This window comes from Bos indicus, chromosome 18, assembly GCF_029378745.1.
Source record: "Bos indicus isolate NIAB-ARS_2022 breed Sahiwal x Tharparkar chromosome 18, NIAB-ARS_B.indTharparkar_mat_pri_1.0, whole genome shotgun sequence".
Classification (NCBI taxonomy): Eukaryota; Metazoa; Chordata; class Mammalia; order Artiodactyla; family Bovidae; genus Bos; species Bos indicus.
Window position 1 is genome coordinate 41,841,257 of NC_091777.1, and position 7,694 is coordinate 41,848,950.

At 35.7% G+C, this 7,694-nt stretch overlaps 1 pseudogene; it reads right to left on the reverse strand.

Moving 5' to 3' along the window:
• Window positions 1-1,389: 1,389 nt before the first annotated feature.
• On the reverse strand, window positions 1,390-1,965 carry LOC109571678 (small ribosomal subunit protein eS12-like; annotated as a pseudogene).
• Between the last annotated feature and the right edge of the window lie 5,729 nt (window positions 1,966-7,694).

The window sequence follows — 7,694 nt, forward strand, 5'->3', positions numbered from 1 at the left end:
TTGTTCCATGTCCAGTTCTGACTGTTGCTTCCTGACCTGCATACAGATTTCTCAAGAGGCAGGTCAGGTGGTCTGGTATTCCCATCTCTTTCAGAATTTTCCAGTTTGTTGTGATCCACACAGTTAAAGGCTTTGGCATTGTCAATAAAGCAGAAATAGATGTTTTTCTGGAACTCTCTTGCTCTTTCCATGATCCAGTGGATGTTGGCAATTTGATCTCTGGTTCCTCTGCCTTTTCTAAAACCAGTTTGAACATCTAGAAGATCACCGTTCACATATTGATGGAGCCTGGCTTGGAGAATTTTAAGCATTACTTTACTAGCTTGTAAGATGAGTGCAATTGTGTGGTAGTTTGAATATTCTTTGGCATTGCCTTTCTTTGGGATTGGAATGAAAAGTGACTTTTCATTCACAGGACTTTTCCAGTCCTGTGGCCACTGCTGAGTTTTCCAAATTTGCTGACATATTGAGTGCAGCACTTTCACAGCATCATCTTTCAGGAAATGAAATAGCTCAACTGGAATTCCATCACCTCCACTAACTTTGTTCATAGTGATGCTTCCTAAGGCCCACTTGACTTCACATTCCAGGATGTCTGGCTCTAGGTGAGTGATCACACCATTGTGATTATCTGGGTTGTGAAAATCTTTTTTGTGCATCTTATTTCCTTCCAATTTTTGTCAGTTCTGACTAGAGCTGCTATAAACATTAATGTGTAGGTTTTCATATGAAGTTTAGATGTAAGTTTCAACCCATCGGATAAATACATAGGAGCATGTGAATCTTTTTATAAGTCTATGGTTAACTCTGTAAGAAACTTCCCAATTGTCTTCCAAAGTGGTTGCATCACTTTGGAATTTTCACTAGCAACAAATGAAAATTTCCCCACATCCTTATCAGCATCTGGTATTGTCAGTGTATTGAATTTTATTCATTCTAATAGGTGTGGGGTAGTATCTCATTGTTTTAATTTGTAATTCACTAATAACACATGATGTTGAATATCTCCGATGCTTACCTTCCATCTGTATATTTCCTCTGGTCAAGTCTTTGTTCAGATTTTTTGTTTATTTTTGAATTCGATTGTTTAATTTTTTATGCATTTTTGATAAAAGGTCTTTGTGACGTGTGTTTGCAGATATTTCTTCTCAGTCTGTGGTTTGTCTTTTTATTCTCTTAACAGTGTCTTTTGCAGAAAAGTTTTAAACTTTAATCCAATCCAACTCACCAAATTTTCTTTCTGGGATCATGCTTTTGTTACAACTAAAGTTCATTGGAAAATCCAAGGTCACTTAGACTTTTCTGCCATGTTATCTTCTAGGAGCTTTATAGCTTTGCATTTTACATTTAGGTCTATGAGCCCTTTTTGTTAGTTTGTTGAGTTTTTGTTTATTTTTTGAGGGACAAGAGTCTAGTTTTTATTTTTGATAATTTCTTGCATTTTAAATACACCTTGATGGCACCCTTGGCCTGACACTCTTTGCCATAGTCCTTAACCACCACACAACTGCAACAAACCACTTTATGGGGTTTTCCCTCTCTGTCAATGTTATAGAGGCCTACCCACTCCCCTAGTTTCTTGTTGTCCTCAACTTTGTGTTTTTTCAGTTGCTCAGTCGTGTCCAGTTCTTTGTGACCTCATGAACTGTAGCCTGACAGGCTCCTCTGTCCATGGGATTTTCCAAGCCAGACTACTGGAGTGGGTTGACATTTTCTTCTCCAGTCATCAACATTAGTCAAGTTGATTTGGTTCTCAGCACAAAGGGCCTCCACCAACTTGACATACGTAGGCTCATCACAGTTGGATGCAAGCACACAGAGATGGGCTTGGCGATGGTCTGAAGCTTTGGCAGCTTAAGGAATTCCACTTGCTGGGCCATCATGGATGAGGGCGGTCTTCAGCACTTCTTGCAGAGCAGTACTAACATCCATTGCACCTCTAGCAGCAATGTCTTCCTGGGCCATGGTGATGGGTTGTAGGTGGAGCTGAATCTTGAACACGCCCACAGCCTCCACCTTGATTTGGTGGAGGGATTTGGAGGGAAAGAACTATGGCTCATTTTGAAATAATTCTTGTGAAGTATAAGGTCAGTGTCTAGATTAATTTTTTACATGTGAATGTCCAGTTGTTCAAGAATACTTTGTTGAAAAGATTATCTTTCCTTTGTGTGGTTGTCTTTGCTCCTTTATGAAAGATCAGTTGACTATATTTGTATGTATCTACATCTGCTCCATTGACTATATATGTATGGTCTGTATCTGTTCCACTGATTCATCCATTGTTTATTCTTTTGCAAACACCACATTGTTTTGCTGACCATGCCTTTATAGCAAGACTTGAAGCTTGGTACGTCAGTCCTTTGACTTCATTCTCCTTCTTCAATATAGTATTGACTACTTAAGAGTCTTTTGCCTTTCCATGTAAAATTTGAAATGAGTTGGTTATGCCAACTCGAGGTGACTTGTTTTGTTGGGATTTTATTTGAGCATGTGTTGAATCTGTGGATCAAGTTGGAATTAATTGTTATCTTAACAAAATTGAATCATCCTATTTATGGGCATGGTCTATCTTCCCCTTTTCAGGTTTTCTTTTATGTATTTATTGTTTTCATCAGAATGTGGTAGTTTCCCTCATATAGATCTTATATACATTTTGTTAGATTTATATTCGATATTTCACTTTTTGTGTGCTAATGTAAATGGTGTTGTGCTTTTAATTTCAAATTCCGTATGTCCATTGCTGGTGTTTTTGTTATTGTTTAGTTGCTAAGTAGTGTTCAACTCTTTGAGACCCCTGGACAGCAGCACACCTGGCTCCCCTGTCTTTCACTATCTACCAGAATTTGCTCAAACTCATGTCCATTGAGTCAGTGATGCCATCCAACCATCTCATCCTCTGTCACCCACTTCTTCTCTTGCCCTCAATCTTTCCCAGCATCCTGGTTGTTTCTAAAGAGGTGACTCTTTGCAGCAGCTGGTCAAAGTATTGGAGCTTCAGCTTCAGCATCAGTCCTTCCCATGAGTTCTCAGGGTTGATTTCCTTTAGGATTGACTGGTTTGATCTCCTTGCTGTTCAGGGGTATATAGGAAAGCAAATTTCTTCCCTTATTAATTTAGCTAGGATTTTCAGAACAGTGTTGGCAATGATGAGAGGGAGCCTTGCCTTATTCCTAGTTATGGCAGGGATGTATCTAGTTTCTCACCACCAACTATGATGTTAGCTATAGGGTTTTTGTAGATGTTCTTCATTAAATTGAAGAGAATCCTCTCTATTTCTAGTATTCTGTGAGTTTTCATCATAAATAGATATTGAAGTTTGTTGAATGCTTTTTATGTATCTACTAATATGATTATATGATTTTCTTCTTTAGCCTGTTGATATAACTGATTATGGGGACTGTGAAGAAAGCTGAGCACTGAAGAATTGATGCTTTTGAACTGTGATGTTGGAGAAGACTCTTGAGAGTTCCTTGGACTGCAAGGAGATCCAATCAGTCCATTCTAAAGGAGATCAGCCCTGGGTGTTCTTTGGAAGGAATGATGCTAAAGCTGAAACTCCAGTACTTTGGCCACCTCATACAAAGAGTTGACTCATTGGAAAAGAACCTGATGCTGGGAGGGATTGGGGGCAGGAGGAGAAGGGGACGACAGAGGACGAGATGGCTGGATGGTATCACCAACTCAATGGACGTGGGTTGGGTGGACTCCGGGAGTTGGTGATGGGCAGGGAGGCCTGATGTGCTGCAATTCATGGGGTCGCAAAGAGTCGGACATGACTGAGCGACTGAACTGAACTGAACTGAACTGGTGGCTCAGATGATAAAAAATCTGGCTGCAATGTGGGAGACCCAGGTTTGATCTCAGGATCAGGAAGATCCCCTGGAGAAGGAAATGGCAACCCACTCCAGTATTCTTGCCTGGAAAATCCCATGAACAGAGGAGCCTGGTGGGCCACAGTCCATGGGGTCACAAAGAGTTAGACACGGTTGAGTGACTATACACTTTACTATGACTGATTATATTAATTGGTTATTGAATATTGAATCAGCCTTGCAAACCTGGGATAAATCCCACTTGGTAATGTTATAAATTTTTTTATACACTGTTGAGAATTTTTGCATCTGTATTCATGAAAGACATTAGTCTTTCTTGTAAAGACATTACCCTTCTTGTCGTGTCTTTCTCTGATTCTGTTTGAGGTAATACTGGCCTCACAAAATGAGCTAAGTATTGTACTTTCACTTTTCTCTTTCATGCATTGGAGAAGGAAATGGCTACCCACTCCAGTATTCTTGCCTGGAGAATCCCAGGGACCGGGGAGCCTGGTGGGCTGCCATCTATGGGGTCTCACAGAGTCGGACACGACTGAAGCGACTTAGCATTAGCATAGCATTGTTCCCTCTGCTTCTAGTTTCTGGAACAGGTTTTAGAGAATCAGTAGGACTTATTCCTTAAATATGTGATAGAATTCACCTGTAAAGCCATGTGGACTTGGTGCTTTCTATTTGGGAAGCTTATTAATTTCAATTTAACTATTTATTGAATACAGGCTTATTTAAATGTTTTCCCCTGCTATGAGTTTTTGTAGATTACATCTTTAAGGAACTGGTCCATTTCATTTAAGATATCAAATTTGTGAGCATAGAATTTTTTTTATTAATAACTCTTCACTATTATTTTAATGTCTGTGGGTCAGTATCTTTTCTCCTTAGCCTGTCTAGGGGTTTTCAATTTTATTGATATTCTAAAAAAATTTGCTTTTGGTTTTATTGATTTTCTCTGTTCTTTCTTGATTTCTATATCACTTATTTATTTTATTAGTTCTATTATTTCTTTTCTTCTGCTTATTATAAATTTAATTTGCCATTTATTTTCTAGTTTCCTATTGTGAAAGCTTAGATTGTTGATCTTATTTGTTTCTTCTTTTCTAATATATGCATTCAATGTTATAAAATCACCGCTTTACTCCATCTCACAAATTTTAATAAATTGCATTTTTATTTTGTTTTAGTTGAAACTATTTTAAAATTTCTCCTGAGACTTCTTTAACCCATGTATTATTTAGAAGTGTATTTAATCATCAAATATTTGGGGATTTTCCAGGTCTCTTTCCGCTACAGATTTCTAGTTTATTCCGTTGTGGTCTGAGAGCATCCTCTGCATAACATATATTCCTTCAAATTTGTTTATAACTTAGAATGTGTTTTATCATGGTGAACATTCATGTGGGCTTGAGAACAATGTGTATTCTACTTTATTGAATGAAGCAGTCTATAAAAGTCAATTAGATCCAGTTGATTTATGATGCTATATATTCAACTATATCCTTACTGATTTTGTGCCCACTGAATCTGTCAGTTACTGGTACAGGAATGTCAAAGTTTCCAACTATAATAATGAATTTGTCTATTTTTCTTTGAAGTTCTGTTAGATTTCTGTCTCACATGTTTTGATGCTCTGTTGTTAGGCATATGAACATTAAGGATGGTTTTGTCTTCCTGGAGAACTGACCCCTTATCATTATGTATTGTCTCTGTTTATTTCTGATAATATTCCTTACTCTAAAGTCATATTTGTTTGAAATTAATACAGCTACTCCGAGTTTTTTGATCAGTGTTAGTATGGTATACCTTTATTTACCCCCTTACTTTTAATTTATCTGTGCCTTTATATAAAATGGGTTTCTTGTAAACACTATATGTTTGTTTGGTAACCCACTCCAGTTGAATCTTCGATTGCTTTTATTCACTGTGATAGTCTCTGTCTTTTTATTGGTGTATTTAGAACATTCACATATAAAGTGATAGTTTATACAACTGGATTATGATACTTGTAACTTTAAAAAAAATTCGTTGTCGTTATACTTTTTCCCCTTGTCTTCCACTCTTTTGTTCTGCATTCTCTGGTGTTCATGGACCATTTTATATAATTCTATTTTTTCCTCTTTTAACTTATCAATTATAGCTTCTTTTAAAATGTTTCAAAATGGTTGCTCTAGAGTTTGCAGTATATTTTACAACTAATCCAAGGCCACTTTTAAATAACACTATAATGCTTCACTGGCAGTGCAAGTTTCTTATGACACAGTATTCCCAATTCCTCCCTCCCATTCCTTATAATATTACTGTCTTTCATTTCCCTTATCCAAACTCTACTCATTCATTGTTGTTATTGGTTTGAACAAGGTATTATCTACTAGACCAAGGAAGAATTTAAAAAATAACATTTTACTTTATCTCTTTATCTTCATTTATTTCTTCCTTTCTTAATGTAAATCTATGTTTTCTTAACTATATCATTTTTCTTCTCTCTGAAGAACATTTTTTTTTTTTTAACATTTCTTGCAAGGCAGGTCTTCTGGTGACAATTTCCCTCAATTTGTGTTTGTCAGAGAAAGTATCTCTCTGTTGCTTTTGAAAGATAATTACTTTGGATACAGACCCTGAGTTGGTGGCTGTTTTCTTTCAATTCTAAATATTTAACTTCATACTCCTCTTGCTTGCATCATTTCTGAAAAGAAGTCTGATGTAATTGTTATATGTGTTCCTCTGTGGATAAGCTTCTTTCATGTTTTCTCTTCGTCATTGATTTTCTGTAGTTTGAATATATTCCTTGGTGTAGTTTTGATATTTGTCCTACTTGATGTTATTTGAGGTTCCTGGATCTGCAATTTGGTGTATGTCATTAATTTTGGAAAATCCTCAGCCATTATTACTTCAATATTTTTCTCCTGGTATCCTGATTACATTTATGTTATTTTTTATAATTGTATCACAGTTCATTTCATATTTTTTGTTTTTCTTTTTGCATTTCACTTATGGAAGTTTCTAGTAGTATATCTTTAAACTTATTGTTCTTTCCTTGGCTATGTTTAGTCTAATGGTGAGCCCATCAAAAGTGTTTTCAATTTGTTAGCCTGTTTTTGGTTTCCTAGGATTTTCTTTTGATTTTTTTCATAATTTCTATCTCTGTGTTCACATTATCCATCAGTTATTTCATGTTGTCCACTTTTTCCCATTGGAGTCTATGGCATATTAATCATAGTTACTTTAAATTCTCAGTCTGATAAATCCAAAATTTCTGCCAAATCTGAATCTGGTTTTGCTGCTTGTTTTGCCTCTTTAGACTGTTTTTTTATTTTTTCCTTTTTCAGAATGATTATAAATTTTTGTTGAAAGCTGAGCATGATGTTTAGGCCAAAAGTAATTGAGATAGTATGGTCAGAGAACATACTTTGCATGATTTCAATTAAAAAATTTTTGACCCAGTGTATGATTTATGTTGGTGATTGTTTCATGTAAACTTGCAAAGAATATGAGATCTGCTGTTATTGTGGTAAGTGTTCTATAAATGTTAATTAGATCCAGTTGGTTGATGGCGTTCAGTTCTTCTGTTTCTTTGATGATTTTCTATTTGTTGTTTCTTTAACTGGAACAGATATGTTGAAGCATTCAACTATAATTGTGAATTAATCTAATTCCTCTTTTCAGTTTCATCATTTTTTTGCTTCATGTATTTTGAAGCTATGTAGTTAGGCACATACAAATTTAAAATTGTAACAGACCTTTCTACCATATTTATTGTCCCTTTATTATTTTTAATATTTTCTTGCTGTTATTATTTTTTGCTTTATATGATATTAATATAAGCATTCCAGATTTATTTTGATTAGTGTTCCATGATTTATTATTTTC